A 17,424-nucleotide genomic window follows, 5' to 3' on the forward strand; every position below is an offset into this window, starting at 1 on the left:
TTATCTTCCAGGTCACTTATCTGTTCTTCTGCCTCAGTTATTCTGCTATTGATCCCTTCTAGAGAATTTTTAATTTCATTTATTGTGCTGTTCATGTTTTTTGTTTGCTCTTTGGTTCTTCTAGGTCCTTGTTAAACATTTCTTGTGTTTTCTCCATTTTATTTCCAAGATTTTGGATATCTTTACTATCATTATTCTGAATTCATTTTCAGGTAGACTGTCTGTTTTCTCTTCATTTGTTAGGTCTAGTGGGTTTTTGCCTTGCTCCGTCATCTGCAGTGTGTTTCTCTGTCTTCTCATTTTGCTTAACTTACTGTGTTTGGGGTCTCCTTTTTGCAGGCGGCAGGTTCGTAGATTCCGTTTATTTGGTGTCTGTCCCCAGTGGCTAAGGTAGGTTCAGTGTGTTGTGTAGGTTTCCTGGTGGAGGGGACTAGTGCCTGTGTTCTGGTGGATGAGGCTGGATCTTGTCTTTCTGGTGAGAGGTCCACATCTGGTGGTGTATTTGTGATGTTTGTGGCCTTATTATGATTTTAGGCATGCTCTGTGCTAATGGATTGGGTTGTGTTCCTGTCTTGCCAGTTGTTTGGCATAGGGTGTCCAGCACTGTAGCTTGCTGGTCATTGAGTGGAGCTTGGTCTTCGTGTTGAGATGGAGATCTCTGGGAGATTTTTGCAGTTTGATATTACATGGAGCTGGGAGGTCTCTTGTGGACCAATGTCCTGAACTTGGCTCTCCCACCTCAGTTGCACAGCCCTGATGCCTGGCTGGAGCACCAAGAGCCTGTCTGCCACATGACTCAGAATAAAAGGAGAAAAGAAACAAAGAAAGAAATAGGAAGATAAAATAAAATAAAATAAAGTTATTAAATTAAAAAATGATTATTAAGAAAAAAAATTTTTAAGTAATAAAAAAAACCCCAAAAAACAAAATAAACCACAAAAACAAATGGACAGACAGAACCCTAGGACAAATGGTAAAAGCAAAGCTATATAGACAAAATCACACAGAGAAGCATACACATACACACTCACAAAAAGAGAAAAAGGGAGGGGCTTCCCTGGTGGCGCAGTGGTTGCGCGTCCGCCTGCAGATGCAGGGGAACCGGGTTCGCGCCCCGGTCTGGGAAGATCCCACGTGCCGCGGAGCGGCTGGGCCCGTGAGCCATGGCCGCTGGGCCTGCGCATCCGGAGCCTGTGCTCCGCAACGGGAGAGGCCACAACAGAGGGAGGCCCGCATACCACCAAAAAAAAAAAAAAAAAGAAAAGAAAAAGGGAAAATAAAATATATATCATTGTTCCCAAAGTCCACCTCCTCAATTTTGGACGATTTGTTGTCTATTCATGTATTCCACAGATGCAGGGTACATCAAGTTGATTGTGGAGATTTAATCCGCTTCTCCTGAGGCTGCTGGGAGAGATTTCCCTTTCTCTTCTTTGTTCGCACAGCTCCCTTGGTTCAGCTTTGGATTTGGACCCACCTCTGCGTGTAGGTAGTGTCTGTTCTTCTCTCAGACAGGACGCGGTTAAAGGAGCAGCTGATTGGGGGCTCTGGCTCACTCAGTCCGTGGGGAGGGAGGGACACAGATGTAGGGTGAGCCTACGGTGGCAGAGGCCGGCGTGACGCTGCCCCAGCCTGAGGCGCGCCGTGCATTCTCTCGGGGAAGTTGTCCCTGGATCACGGGACCCTGGCAGTGGCGGGCTGCACAGGCTCCCGGGAGGGGAGGATAGTGACCTGTGCTCGCACCCAGGCTTCTTAGTGGCAGCAGCAGCGGCCTTAGCTTCTCATGCCAGTCTCTGGGGTCCGCACTGATAGCCGTGGCTCACGCCTGTCTCTGGAGCTCCTTTAAGTGGCGCTCTGAATCCCCTCTCTTTGCGCGCCAGGAAACAAAGAGGCAAGAAAATGTCTCTTCGGCAGCTCCAGACTTTTTCCCGGACTCCCTCCCGGCTAGCTGTGGTTCACTAGCCCCCTTCAGTCTGTGTTCATGCCTCCAACCCCAGTCCTCTCCCTGTGATCCGACTGAAGCCCGAGTGTCAGTTCCCAGCCCCTGCCTGTCCCCGTGGGTGAGCAGACAAGCGTCTCGGGCTGGTGAGTGCCGGTCAGCACTGATCCTCTGTTCGGGAATCTCTCCACTTTGTCCTCCACACCCTTGTGGCTCCGCTCTCCTCCGCTCTCCTCCGCGGCTCCGAAGCTCCCCCCTTCGCCACCCACAGTCTCCGCCCGTGAAGGGGCTTCTAGTGTGTGGGAACATTTCCTCCTTCACAGCTCCCTCCCACGGGTGCAGGTCCCGTCCCTATTCTTTTGTCTCTGTTTATTCTTTTTTCTTTTGCCCTACCCAGGTACGTGGGGAGTTTCTTGCCTTTTCGGAGATCTGAGGTCTTCTGCCAGGGTTCAGTGGGTGTTCTGTAGGAGCAGTTCCACGTGTAGATGTATTTCTGATGTATCTGTGGGGAGGAAGGTGATCTCCTTGTCTTACTCTTCCCCCATCTTGAAGCTCTCCCTCTCATATTTTTGTGTAGCATTTTGGTCACTATTTCAATGTCTCCTTCTGCCACTGTCTGTGTGCTCCAAAAATAGGTCCAGATTCTTTGTCAGAGCTACTAATATTAGTAAATTATTCTTCTCTATAGATTACTTCAAAGAACAAAAGGAGGTTTTGAAACTTTTAGAAGAAAGCAAAGTGGGACACATATGGATTTTTTTCATATTGTTAAGTAGAGCAAGGATAATAATCAGCAAGTCTGGGGAATTGCTTAGATAAATTAAGATGGGATTGCAGGAGGTTAGTTCAGCCATTAACATTTATTAGACACCTCTATGTGTCAAGCATTTTACTGGAATCTTTTTATGGGTCTGCTCATACAAGTAAATAGGTTTGTAAAGAACTTAGAATATAACAGTCAAAGCTTGACCATAAAATAAAAGGTAGTTAGTTCTAGCCATAATTTCTCAAATCAGAAACATTTTAACTGTGTTGTCTCCATGCTTCCAAGTTATTCAAATGCATAAAGTATATAGAGAACAGATTGCTAACATGTAACTCTTGTGTTTAATTTAACTCCCAGGACTCAAGCCTAACAGTTTAGAACTGTTTATTGATTTAGATAGAGGCACAGTAGAAACTATCTCAGAGTATATAGATTATGAAACCCTAGATTTTAATAAATTAAGATATATTATGGCTCTTACAGAAGAAATTTACTTTGAATGACAGTGACACTTTCAGGCTTTTCTATAAAATAGTATATGGATCATGTATTAAAAAGCATTTTTAGGTTTTGTGTATTTTTGTGTGAACGTAAGAAAGTTATAAATATTGATTTTTTTTTTTTTTGGCTGCACTATGCAGCTTGCAGGATCTTAGTTCCCAGATCAGGAATTGAACCTGGAGCCACAGCAGTGAAAGTGTCAAATCCTAACCCTTGGACTGCCAGGGAACTCCCTTAAATAGTGAATTCTTGATCCAAATTTAGTATTATCAACTAATATTATATCTAAAACTCATGCAAATTAGCTAATTCAGGTTAATTATCATTGTGAATATATCTTGATATAAACATAATATATATATATAATCAGGCTTAAGTGTATTGGGTATCTGTCTGGCACATGGTGGATTTAAGCAAATCTTAATTCACATAAATTCTCTTCTTACATATTTCAATGAAAACCTGAAGGCATACCATTAAGGTTACATCAGTGAGGGTAATCTCCAAGGGGCCAACAAATATCTCCAAGGTCCACACGTCCTTCTGGGTGTTTAGAACCAAAAAGAGAACTAAAGTAGCTAGAAGAGTAGTTGAAAGATGGGTACTTGAGGATATGTTTGTTCTGATGTTGATAGCATGCTAAAATCTAGACAGCAGTGTCAAAAGTTTGTAGTAATTTCTTAGGGCTGCATAACAAAGCTGGACAGACTGGCTGGCTTAAACAACAGAAATTTATTTTCTCACAATTCTGGAAGCTACAAGTCTGAGACTGAGGTGTCAGTCTGGTTGATTTCTTCTGAAGCCTCTCTCCTTGTTTGTAGATGGTTGCCTTCTCTCTGTATCTTTGCATAGTTTTCCCTCTATGCCTGTCTGTGTCTTAAACTCTTCTTATAAGGACACAAGTCTTACTGGCTTACACCACAAACCATATGACCACATTTCACCTTAATTACCTTTGTAAAAGCCCTATCTACAAATACAGCCACCTTCTGATGTGCTGGGGCTTAGGACTTCAACATACAAATTTTGAGGGGACACAATTAAACTCATACAAGGTTATATTCACTAATAATTACAGCTAATATTTAATCACTGCTTACTTTGTGTGAAAATCACTGTTCTAAGGACTCATATGTTATCAGGTTATTTAATTATCACAACTACTTATGAGGAAAATACCATCATCATCCCTAATATAGATATGGAAAAATTGAGGTCTATACAAGCAAATTACTTGGTTATTAAGTGTAAAAGTCAGGAATTGAACTCAAACAATGTATTTCCACATCTGTGCTCATAACCAGAACAATTTACTCCTCCTGATTAGAACCTATGATGTTGGAATCTCCTTAAGGGTAATACCTTGTATTTTATTCATTCTTGTATTTATTCACTATCTATTCATTCATTAACAAGTATTCTGAACACATGTATAACACTTGTCTATAGCAGCTACTTAAAATATATCCCATAAGTTAACAATAGATATATAGATCTATTAATGTCAGATAATGTTTATGTGTCATAAACATTATCTGACATTATAGAAACTCATGTCATAACTCATCCAGACTGCAGCTTCAGGCATTGATTTCAGAGGTGACAAAAATGAGGTGGGCACCTATGATTTTCTATCAGATAATAGAAACAGAATGGTAAACAAAATAAACTTGATCTCAAATATAATAGATGTGATAGTTCAAGGAAGGAAAGAGACATCAATAAAAAATAACACTAATGGGTGAAACAGTTATAATTGCTCTGAAAACAAATAGGAATAGAGTTATGAGAGTTTCTAACAAAGAAATCTAACCTAGACAGGTGGTTCAGGAACATTTTTCCTGATAAAGTGCTGATTGTGTTGAATCTACTGACCAAAAGAGTAGCAGCTAATTTGAGTTTCGAGAGGTAGTGTGACGACGGGTTTAACATTTTGTACATATGGATAAAACAATATCTACAAAAGCCATGTGACCAGTTCAAGACACTTACAGAAATTTGTGTGGCCAGAGGGCAGAGAAAGAGAATATTGCAAAATGAGGCTGGAGAATTAGGACATTGTATACCACGTTTTTTTTTTTGTTTGTTTTTTGTTTGTTTGTTTGTTTTGTTTTTAATCTTAAGAGCAATGGAAGATTTTTGAAGGATTTCAAAGGTTATGACATGATCATATTTCCTTTTCAAAGATCACTTTGATAGTGGGGTGGACAACAGATTGAAGGAGGGCAGAAATGATGAGAGAAAACCCATTAAAAGGCTATTACAGTAATCCAGGTGAGACAGTGCTGTGGTTAGAACTTTGGTGGCAGTGAAAATGAAAAACAAAAAGGATGGATTCAAGAGATGATCTAGAAATAAAAATGACAAGTTGAATATGGGTTTTTGTGGAAAAGAGATACAGAGAGATTCTTATATTTCTGGTTTGCATAACTCCAAGTATAGTGGTGCCACTCAAAACAAGATGGGAGATTCTGGAAAAAGACAGGGTCAATAAAGTAAATATCATGGATTTGATCTTAGTAACATTGAATTTGATGTGATTTTGAGAGTAGATATGTTGACTAGGTAATTTTTCTAGTTTAGAGTGGTCATTGGTCCTACGATGCCCTCTGCACATTTTATATTACCTGGGAAAAGAGTGTAAGGAAACAGTGATAAAGGAAGAGGAATTAGAATTAAAGTTTGAGGAACTCAGAAGTTTAATGGCCGAAATAGAATAATAAATAGGCAGGAGACTATTAAGAAGGACCAAGAAAAGGATCAAGAAATCGGGAAACCAGGTATTATGTACATTAAGAGAGTAGTGCAGGAAGTAGGTGATGCTCCTCTTGACCAAATGCAAGACTGGTCAAGTAAGATTAAGACAAGGTAAGTGCTAGCTATCAAAGATATGTAGTATCTCTTAGACAAAAATCTCAGCTCATGGGTCTAATTTCTACCTCCTCAAGAAAAGGCAGGTTATTAGAATTACAATCAGAATATAAAGACTGGTTCTGAAAGGAAAGTAAGTGAGTCTATAGAGGCCAACCAAATGTTAAACTATGTCTTAATGCCTACAGCCATCGTTAATGGTATATCCACTGTTAGGAGGGCATAGGATTAGTGAGTCCAAGTAACAGTCAATATTTGGGAATTGTGTAAGAAATAATCATTGTCTTGAATATATACTTATTATGTCATTCAGTAGTAAGTGTCCTGAAGTATGGGAAAAAGATTCAGATCCATCAGAAGAACTGAAAAGAACTGAGTAGAGTGGTGGTCAAAGATGTTACCAGCCAATGGGCTGATGTTGGGAAGAAGACATCACTTTGGTATTCAAACTACTGAGTTCTCAATTATTGTTGAAATTCACTCTTTCCTTGGCTTCCATATCAACATTTTTTCTCCAGGATCTTCTTAGTCTATATTTCTGACTGTTAAGCCTCAGAACATTATACCTAACACTCTGTCAGATATTTCACCAGTATTTCATGGACATCTAATACTCAATACATCCAACTTAAACTAATCCTACTGTTTTCTCATTTTCTTTCAATGGCATGCACCAATATGTTGCATTAATAAAGGAATATTTTCCTCATTGTGAATGCTTGCCCCAGGGTGGCACACTTTACTTTTTGACCCTTCTAAACAAAACTTATACTGTAATTATGAAAATTGCTCTTGAGTAAAAACTAGTGTAAATATAAGGGGAGATTGGCTGTTTGAAATTTATTAGGAGGATGTGTGAACTCTGGTCCTCTTCTTTTTATCAGCCTGAAACCAAAATCATCCTCCTTACCTTCTTGGTATATTTCTTCCTTATTATGATGTCCTGTGGAAGTTTTCACATTTTATTTCCCCTTTATTACTTCTGTAGTCTCTTACCAGCTACCATTTCTGCATTCCCTCTCAAAATACTCTTCTGGCTGGCAGACAGCCTATAGTATCTGTGGAGCCTAATAAGAAACCTCTATGTCTGTTAACAAAAGGGAAAATAGCCCAAATGTCTGCTCAAGTCAAAGTGTTTAAGGGCATCAGGATTTTTGATCTCTATTAAATCAAATTTTGCAGAAATTTTCTTCTGGGCCATCAGAATTGAAGTATTATTCTATTGGCATTAACAAAAATAGTGATACAATTTGTTGAACTGTGTTCCAAAAATAAAGCTAGGACTTTCAGTAACAAAATATTTCACATTATTTTCTCATAGAAGTTTCTAAGGAGAATCAATTAAGTAACCTATTAAATGAGAGGAGCAATAGAGCTTTCATCTTCATCATGCATGGATATTTTATTGCTATTTTACTGTAATTTTTGTTGCTCTAATAAATGCTCTTTTGTTTGAAAGGGTGGAATGGGATAATTACTTTCATTTTCAGTAATGCAAGGGAAATACAAGAGAATGGGAAATAAGTAGGATACATCGGCTGGAGTGTATCCTTTGGCAACCACATGCTGGAGAAGTTGGACCCCGCTCATAGTTGCAGGCTATGAAACCAGGTAAAGGGCTAAAGATGGAATCTAATGCCACTGTACTCAGTTTTAGAAGTACTGATTGAAGAGAAAACCTTGAGTTCCTTCAAATAAGGACTTCATTATTCAGATCTTTTGGGTCTCTTAGTGATTCTATCAGTTACACTAAAACTGATCCCCCCCCCTCACTTCTGAGGTTCCAATAAACCCCTGTAATTCTGAGGACAGACTAGAAAGCATGGAAGGTAAGTTGACTGTTGTCTACGGTAACAATTAATTTATTTTACCAATCAGTAAGCACTCTTTTTGACCCTGTAAATGGCTAGTGAAAGAGAATGGTTGCCAAGCCAGGAAAATGACCGGCATCCTAGGTATTTTCCTTTGATTCATGCACTGCATCTTTCCAACTCCATCCGAAACCATGCCCAATTACTGAACAGACATGTATGATGTCATCAAATAGATTGATGTAATCAAAATAGAGTGAGTTTGCGTTCTAACTCCTTTGGGTATTCATTCCCTCTTTTTCATCCTCACTGATAGCATTATCAGGTCCTCAGCATTTTCAGGTTCTCATCATTTTTCATCTGAAGTATTCCAAAAGCCTAATAAATGTTCTTTCTAAGTCTTATCTTGTCCTCACATAATCCGTTCTTCACCCTGTCTTATTGGTTGATCCTTCTAAAATATAAATTGGATCAATTACTGTTCTTCTTAAAAAAGTGCATGGCTCCACAATGCTTACAGAATAAAATCCAAATTCTGTTTCATGGCTCAGACAATCTTCATGATTTTGCAAAGTTACCTTTTATTATTCCCTTTCTTCTCATGCCCTACCAAACTACTTTTAGTTCGCCAAGTATACTATGTGATTTCATACACTTAGAATTTTCTGTTTCCTCTGTTTGGATAGTTTTGCCTTTCCCTCTTCCCTGCTATTTTCTCTGGCAAAAGTCTGCTCATCCTTTCAGATAAAACTCAAATATTTTATTCTCAGTGAAGCATGTGAGACTCTCACAGTTATTTATTTTCTCCTCCATTCCACTATGGTACATTGCACATGTTATTAACTGCTATAATCATTTAAACTTGATTCCCATTTTTCAATCTAGAATTTATTAAGGAAACATAGGCACACAGCACAAGCAAGACTGGCACATAATCGGTACTCAATAAGTCATCCCACCATCATTTCAAACTTAATATATCCAAATCAGAACTTCCCATCTCCCATTTAATGGCCTCCAATCTTCTGTGCTGGTAAAGGTGCACTCATTCTTGTCATTTGGGATTAAGTTCTTAGAGTCTTCTCTAACTCAGCTTTCTCCTTAATTCAGGATGTCCAATCAGGAAATAGGCCTACTCTCAAAAACAGAATGCAGAGCCTCCAAGGTTTATTTTCAACAGATAGTCCCCTGATAGAGTCTCCATCTGTCACTGTTTTACTCTTCCTTTCTTTAGTTACCCCAGACAGCAAAATGCTGCCTGACACAGACAGGGATGCACTGCTTCCTTTTAACAATATGGCCTAAACATCAGCAGGCATCTTTCTCCTGACTCCATTTAGAGCAGGTAAACTAGATTAGAACTTTCAAAAGATTTAACTAGCCGCCAACTTAAAAAAAAAATAATAATAAAAAACCTAGTAATTAGAAAACATGTAAACATAGTATGACTTTCACAGTACATATTTCTGATGCTTCACCCCAAAATTGCTCCCCTTATCTGTAAGTTCTGTCATATTTTACATTTAGTTTGAATCAGCTATATCAACCCCAAAGGGTTGGTATCACTTTGTAGGCCACTTGTCTGAGTTTCTAGCTTCTGAGCTCCAGTCCACTTTTGTGTGGTGGATACGATCTTACCACCTACTGTCTAGCTAGGAGTTAATTTTAGTAATTTGACCAAGAATACTTCTCCGCAGTCCACAGAGGTCTTTTCCTGCACGCTCCATTTCTTATCTGCAGAAGCCCCAGCCTTCAGTCAACACAAATGTGCTTTACATGAGAATCCACTACTGTTCAAACATCACTTCTGCTAAAATTTCATGGATCTAAACTAGACATACGGTTTCACATTATTTCAAGGAAGTGAGATCTCTAGTCTTCTAGTGCTCAGGAGGGAGAGAAGAACCAAATGTGAGTGTATGCTAGAAATCTCTCCAGTTCAACTGATTTGGTTTAGTGGGGTTTAAAATATAGCTTCAGAAACCAACTGTTTTAATAATTGTGTTTCTATGGGGAAATGCAGTTTGAGTTCTAAGCAACTGATTTATTTGACTTTTATGACTCAATCCTTTTGGAAAAAGACATTCATTGAGTGTATCTTTTGGCCAATGATATTATCTTTCGAAGGCAAGGACTTTTCTTGTACTTCCTTTATACAGTTAGAAAACTTTTCATTGAACATGAAGATACTAGTTTATTAACTCATAAAATAAATCAGTAAAGTCTGAATAAACAATTGCCTGACAATATCTGTACATGAGAAGAATTTCCTGCTTCTTAAGTATAATATTTCCTTTGTGAAGCTCTCTATTTCCAAATAGAGTTGTATAATGATAGAGCAGTAATGTAGCAATCCAGTGAATGCTCACTGAGTTACAGTTCAATGAAATTGGATGTTTTGGTATAAGTTTAACTGATAGTGTGGTTCTATTTTAAAATAATTTTTGTTATACGTGCATGGTCACCAATTGATTGCCCTTGATGTACATGGTTTCAAATTCACATATTATGATTAGATACCACTTATTCATGGGTCCTTACAGAGCCAAGCCAAGCCATATTGCAGCCTGAGACAAAAGGAAAAATCAGTAATACTCTCTTATTTTTATTTACATTTTGATATTTTTAATCTTGGATTTTTGTGTTAATTTTGATTCTTTAAAATATTGCATTAAAATATTGTTTTGATTACTGAGTTTATTTGGCATCTCCCCTTAAATTTTGCACCAGAAGCAAGTGGCTCACTCACCTCACCCTAGTCCCAGCCCTATAGCCATGCCTGACTTCTAGAGTGTAGGGAAGTGCAATTCTGTGTTATATACTAAAGAAATAGAAATGGGGGGAAATTGGTGAATGGTGCTAATGACTCATATATACAGGTAATGTAATAGGTTCTGCTGTAGAATGGCTGATTGAGGAAAAATGATACAGCAAAACTCAGGACATCTTTTATTCTTCATCGAATAATAAAGTATTCCTCATCAAATAATTTGAAAACGTAATTCTACAGTTACACGGTTTATAATCCTATTTTTAATAAACACATCTTCTTTTCCTAGAAGTCTGACTTAATAATTTTACCTTGAAAAATCTGTTTGAAAGTCAGAGTCAGATGCTTTTTTCTCAATCAATTGAGAAGTAATAATTGCACTGCTGTTACCTAAAAACTCCCTGTGGATTGATTTCTTCAGGTACTCAAAAATGTTTACCTTAACTCAGTTTGATTTATGTTTTTAGCATATTTTGACTTGTTTTTCGTAGATCACCATGATTTTTCTCTCTCTGACTAGCAAATAACAGCCAAAAAAAAAAGCAAAAAAGAAGTGCATAGAATTTATCATGTATCTGGGTTTTAAGAAATGTAAAAATCATCTTAACAATGCCCATTCAGTGTCCTCTATGATTGTACATTAAAATGCTTTAGAACATTTTTATTCCATAATATGCATTTAGCTTATTTGTTATGAGGAACTGTTTTATATGTGTGCAGTAAGGCATTCTTTTTAGTGATGTCAGTTAGTAAAAATTATGTTTGGTTTACAAAACATAAAAGAAAATAATGTTAACTAATACAGCATTTACATATTTCATCAGCTTTATCAATATGACTGTCTATTCTACATGAATTTTTAAGGTTCAGTAGTAGGTTTAATGACAGAAAAACAAAAGAAAAATTTCATCTCAAATAAAAACCAGTTTTATTCTCAGCAGAAAGTCCTAACTCTCAGAAGATGTTTTTCTGTGTAGCCTTTCCTTTCTGTGTAACTGCAGTGAGCATGTCTGTGTGTTTGGTTTATTACTCTACCACAACCTATACGTCAGCATTAGCAGTTCTCACTAAAGAGCTAGAAAGTCTCCCTTCATCATAACATTAATTTATTCTCTCAGCTTCTGACACTAAAGTAGAAACATAAATGTTAACCATAACTTGTGTGGCCTTTCTACTTGCTAAGAGGCTCTGAGAGAGAGATGGTATCAAGGGAAATTTTTTTTTGAATACTTTGAAATTCCATATCTTGACAGGCAACACACTACAGTTCAGTCCCTTGAGAAACATGCCCCCAAAGCAATTTTATTACAAACCAAATTATTATTCATTTTTTTGCACAGAACATTTTTTAGCATATCATTCATAGGATTATGTCCTGAGACAGTTCAGACATTATGTGAGGCACCTCCTTTATTTTTTTATTTACCATATCGTATGTATATAAATTAGTACAATTTATTTTATATCAAATCTGAGATAATTTGCAACTATGTGATTTTTGAAGATATCATGTAAAAATTTTATCTGTAATATGTTGTTCTGAACAATTGTATTAACAGCATAAAAAATGGAACTTTTATCCCATGATTCATTTTCTAAATGGAGTACAATGACCTTCCATCCTGGCAAGAAGTCTAAAAAGGTATTGCTTGACCTGAAAGTCGCTGACTGGGGAGAACGACATGTATGTGGATTTTCACCTAATTTATTTTGTGGACAAATAATAGTCTATATAAATATATATACATATGTATGTAAAAATGGTATATAACATTATATTAGTTTCAGGTATACAACATAAAAATTCCAGCTGTGTGTATATACTAAAAGTGATCACCACAATAAAACTAATTATCGTCTGTCACCATAAAATTGACCCCTTTTACCCATTTTGCACATCTCTCAATGCCCTTCCTCTTGGCTAGCCACCAATCTGTTCTCTATATCTATGAGTTTTGTTCTGTTTTGCTGTTTTTTTTAATATATATATATATTACACATACGAGTGGAATCATATGGCATTTCCTTCTCTGTCTGACTTATTTCACTCAGCATAATACCTTTGTGGTTCACCGATGTTGTTGTAAATTGTAAGATTTCCTTCTTTTTTATGGTTGAGCAATATTCCATTGCATATGTACACGACTTCTTCCTTATCTGTTCATCTGTTGATGGACACTTGAGGTTGTTGCCATGTCTCGGCTATTTTAAACAATGCTGCAATGAATATAGGGGTGCATATAGCTTTCTGAATTAGTGTTTTTGTTTTCTTTGGATAAATACCCAGAAGTGGAATAGCTGCATTTATGGTAGTTCTATTTGTAATTTTTTTAAGGAAGCTCTATGCACCAATTTACATACTTAACAACAGTGCAAAAGGGTTCTCTTTTCTCTACATCCTATCCAGCATTTGTTATTTGTAGACTTTTTTATGATAGTTGTTCTGACAGGTGTGAAGTGATACCTCATTGTGTTTTTGATTTGCACTTTCCTGATGCTTAGAAATGTTGAACATCTTTTCATGTACCTGTTGCCCATTTTTATGTCTTTTTTGGAAAAATGTCTATTCAGATCTTCTGCCCATTTTTAAATCTGATTGTTTGCTATTTTGTCATTGAGGGGTTTTTTTTGTATATTTTGGATATTAACTCCTTATCAGATGTATGATTTGAAAATATTTTCTCCCATTCAGTAGGTTGCCTCTTCACTTTGTTGATGGTTTCCTTTGCTGTGCAGAAGGTTTTTTAGTTTGATATAATCCCACTTGTTTATTTTTGCTTTTGCTGTCTTAGTTTTTGGGTTGAGATTGAAAAATTCCACACCAAGACCAATATTCAGGAGCTTGCTGCCTATGTTTTCCTCTAGGAGTTTTATGGTTTCAGGTCTTACATTCAGGTCATTAAATCATTTTTAGTTAACTTTTCTGTCTGGTGTAAGATGATGGTCTAATTTTACACCATTTAAACCTAATTTTAGACCTCTTTTGCATTCATCTGTCCAGTTTTCCCAGCACAATTTACTGAAGAGACTGTCCTTTCCCCATTATGTATCCTTGGTTTCTTTGTCTAAATTAATTAATCATATGTTTGTGTTTATTTCTGGGCTTCCTATTTTGTTCCATTGAGCTATGTGGCTGGTTTTATGTCAATACTGTTGACATATACTAATACTGTTTTATTAAGGTAGCTTTGTGATATACTTTGAAATCAGGGAGTGAGATACTTCCAGTTTTGATCTTCCTTCTGAAGATTGCTTTGGCTATTTGGAGACTTTTGTGGTTTCATAATTAATTTTTTCCTGTTCTATGAAAAACTCCATTGGAATTTTGATAGGGATTGCATTGAATCTGTAAATTGCTTTGGGTATTATGGACATTTTAACAATATTAATTATTCAATCCATTAGCACAGAATATCTTTCTATTTCTTTGTATCTTTTCCACTTTCTTTCATCAATGTCTAACAATTTTCAGAGAGCAGGTTTTTCACCTCCTTAGATAAATTTATTCCTAAATATTTTTTGATGCAATTGTAAACAGGGTTGTTTCCTTAATTTCTCTTTCTGATAGTTTATTATTAGTGTATACAAACACAACAGATTTCTGTATATTGATTTTGTATCTTGCAACTTTATGGAATTTATTTATTAGTTCTAATAGTTTTTCAGTAGAGTCCTAAGGATTTTCTATACATACTGTCATATCATCTGCAAAGAGTGACACTTTTACTTTCTCCTTCCCAATTTGGAAACCATTTATTTCTTTTTCTTGCCTAATTGTTGTGGCTAGGACTTCCAGTACAAGTGGCAAGAGTGGGAATTCTTGTTTTGTTCATGATCTCAGAGGGAAAGCTTGTAGCTTTTCACCATTGCTGAATTTGGTTTGCTAATATTTTGTTTAGAATTTTTACATCTGTGTTCATCAGGAATATTGGCTATAATTTTCTTTTTTATGGTGTTTTTATCTGGTTTTGATACCAGAATAATGCTGAGTGCATTTGGAAGTCTTCCATCCTCTTCCATTTTTTGTAAGAGTTTGAGAAGGATAAGTATTAAATCTTCTTTGGATGTTTGGTAGAATTCACCAGTGAAGCCATCTTGTCCTGAACTTTTATTTTTTGGGAGGTTTTCTTTTTTTGTTTTTAAGATGTTGGAGGTAGGAGTTTATTTATTTATTTATTTATTTATTTATTTTTGCTGTGTTGGGTCTTCGTTTCTGTGTGAGGGCTTTCTCAGGCTCAATAGTTGTGGCTCACGGGCCTAGTTGCTCCGTGACATGTGGGATCCTCCGAGACCAGGGCTCAAACCCATGTCCCCTGCATTGGCAGGCAGATTCTTAACCACTGTGCCACCAGGGAAGCCCATTTGGGGAGGTTTTGATTACTCATTCAATCTCCTTACTAGTAATCAGCTTATTCAGATTTTCTATTTTTTCATGATTGTTTTGGAAGATTGTATGTTTCTAGGAATTTATCCATTTTCTTCTAGGTTGTCCAGTTTATTGGCATACAATGGTTCACAGTAGTCACTTATGATCCTTTGCATTTCTGATATCAGTTATAAATTCTCTTTTATTTTTAATTTTATTTATTTGAGATTTTGATGTCTTTCTTGGTGAGTCTAGCTAAAGTTTTGTCAATTTTCTTTATGTTTTCATAGAACCAGTACTTAGTTTTATTGATCTTCTATTTTTTTGGGGGGGTGGGTTCTATTTCATTTATTTCCATTCTGATTTTATTATCTCCTTTCTTCTACTACCTTTGGAGTTTGTTTGTTCTTCTTTTTCCAGTTGTTTTAGGTGTAATGTTAGATTGTTTATTTGAGATTTTTCTTATTTCTTAGGTAGGCCTTTATTGTTATGAACTGCCCTCTTATAACTGTTTTTGCTGCATCCTAAAACATCAGAATGTTGTATTTTCATTTCTATTTGTCTCTAGGTACTTTTAAATTTTTTCTTTGAGTTCTTCACTGACCCATTGGTTGTGCAGTAGCATGTTGTTTAATCTCCACATGTTTATTTCTATTGTACATTAAATCATAGATTGACTAAGAGCTACCTGAAATATCAGAAATATATATCAAGTACAAAGAAGTATTTTCTCTTTCATGTTATTGAAACTCTGACGTAGTGGAATACACAAATAATATTTTTTCCTGAGATAATAATACAGAGGACCATCAGGTCAAGTATTTGTGATTACTTTTGCCTCAGGACACAAGGGAGTTACAAAACCACTCTCATGCTAATCATAGTCATGAATATTCATCTAAAGAGTTTTCCTCTGGTTTCAAGTGAGCTGTTGAGCTATCACTCTAGTGCTCTTGAAATGCCAATATGTCCTTGCCATATTGGCAAAAACGTCTCAAGTGTTTTTTCCTGAGGTAACCTTTGGATTTGTCATGGATCCTAATGGTAGCTGCCGATATGGCAGACAGTCAACAACACTGGTACTATTGGAGGTTCTCCTCCATTCCATCCATGCTAATCATCACCACCCTTGAACGGATGCAATACTTTCCCCTGCCCATTGTACTCTGTCACTTGCTGGGGCAACACAGCACAGGGATTCAGACCAAGAAGATCAAACATGCCTAGGATTAAATTTATTCCATTATTTGCCATTTGACTTAGGCAAGTTATATAACCTCTCAAGTTAACAACTTGGGACGTTAATATATATATCATAAGATTGTAAAAATTAACTGAGATAATATAACATTATGTCTAGCAAATACTAAATGTTACATATGATGGTTATGATTATTCTAATGAATGTCAAAATCATATACTACCTTGAGATATCATTTCCTTTCATTCATTTAATAACAGAGGCTCAATTTTCTTTCCATCATAGTTCCTCTCACAAGGCCACTTGGAAGGAAACCCTAAGGGAGCTGGGCCAGAAAACAATCAGAAAAAATTGTTCCTCTCCTCTAAGTCTGACCATTGTTTCAACACTTTGATTCTCCCTATACACTATTAAATGTCTTCCCCATCAGGCAATGACAGTGACTTAAGAGCAGCCTGTCAGCCTCAGAAGTTTTACTTACTGTTTCTTTTTTTTTTTATAAAAGGTATTTAAGATAAGTCACTTTTGTTTTTAACAACTTTATTGGAGTATAATTATGTTACAATGGTGTGTTAGTTTCTGCTCTACAGCAAAGTGAATCAGTTATGCATATACATACGTTCCCATATCTCTTCCCTCTTGTGTCTCCCTCCCTCCCACCCACCCTATCCCACCCCTCTAGGTGGTCACAAACCACTGAGCTGATCTCCCTGTGCGATGCGGCTGCTTCCCACTAGCTATCTATTTTGCGTTTGGTAGTGTATATATGTCCATGCCACTCTCTCACTTTGCGACGGCTTACCCTTCCCCCTCCCCATATCCTTAAGTCCATTCTCTAGTAGGTCTGTGTCCTTATTCCCGTCTAACACCTAAGTTCTTCATGACCCTTTTTTTTTTCTTAGATTCCATATATATGTGTTAGCATACGGTATTTGTTGTTCTCTTTCTGACTTACTTCACTCTGTATGACAGAATTGCTGGGTCGTATGGTAGTTCTATTTGTAGTTTTTTAAGGAACCTCTATACTGTCCTCCATAGTGGCTGTATCAATTTACATTCCCACCAACAGTGCAAGAGTGTTCCCTTTTCTCTACATCCTCTCCAGCATTTATTGTTCTAGATTTTTTTGATGATTGCCATTCCGACTGGTGTGAGATGATATGTCATTGTAGTTTTGATTTGCATTTCTCTAATAATTA

This window comes from Physeter macrocephalus, chromosome 18 (genome assembly GCF_002837175.3).
Source record: "Physeter macrocephalus isolate SW-GA chromosome 18, ASM283717v5, whole genome shotgun sequence".
NCBI lineage: Eukaryota > Metazoa > Chordata > Mammalia > Artiodactyla > Physeteridae > Physeter > Physeter macrocephalus.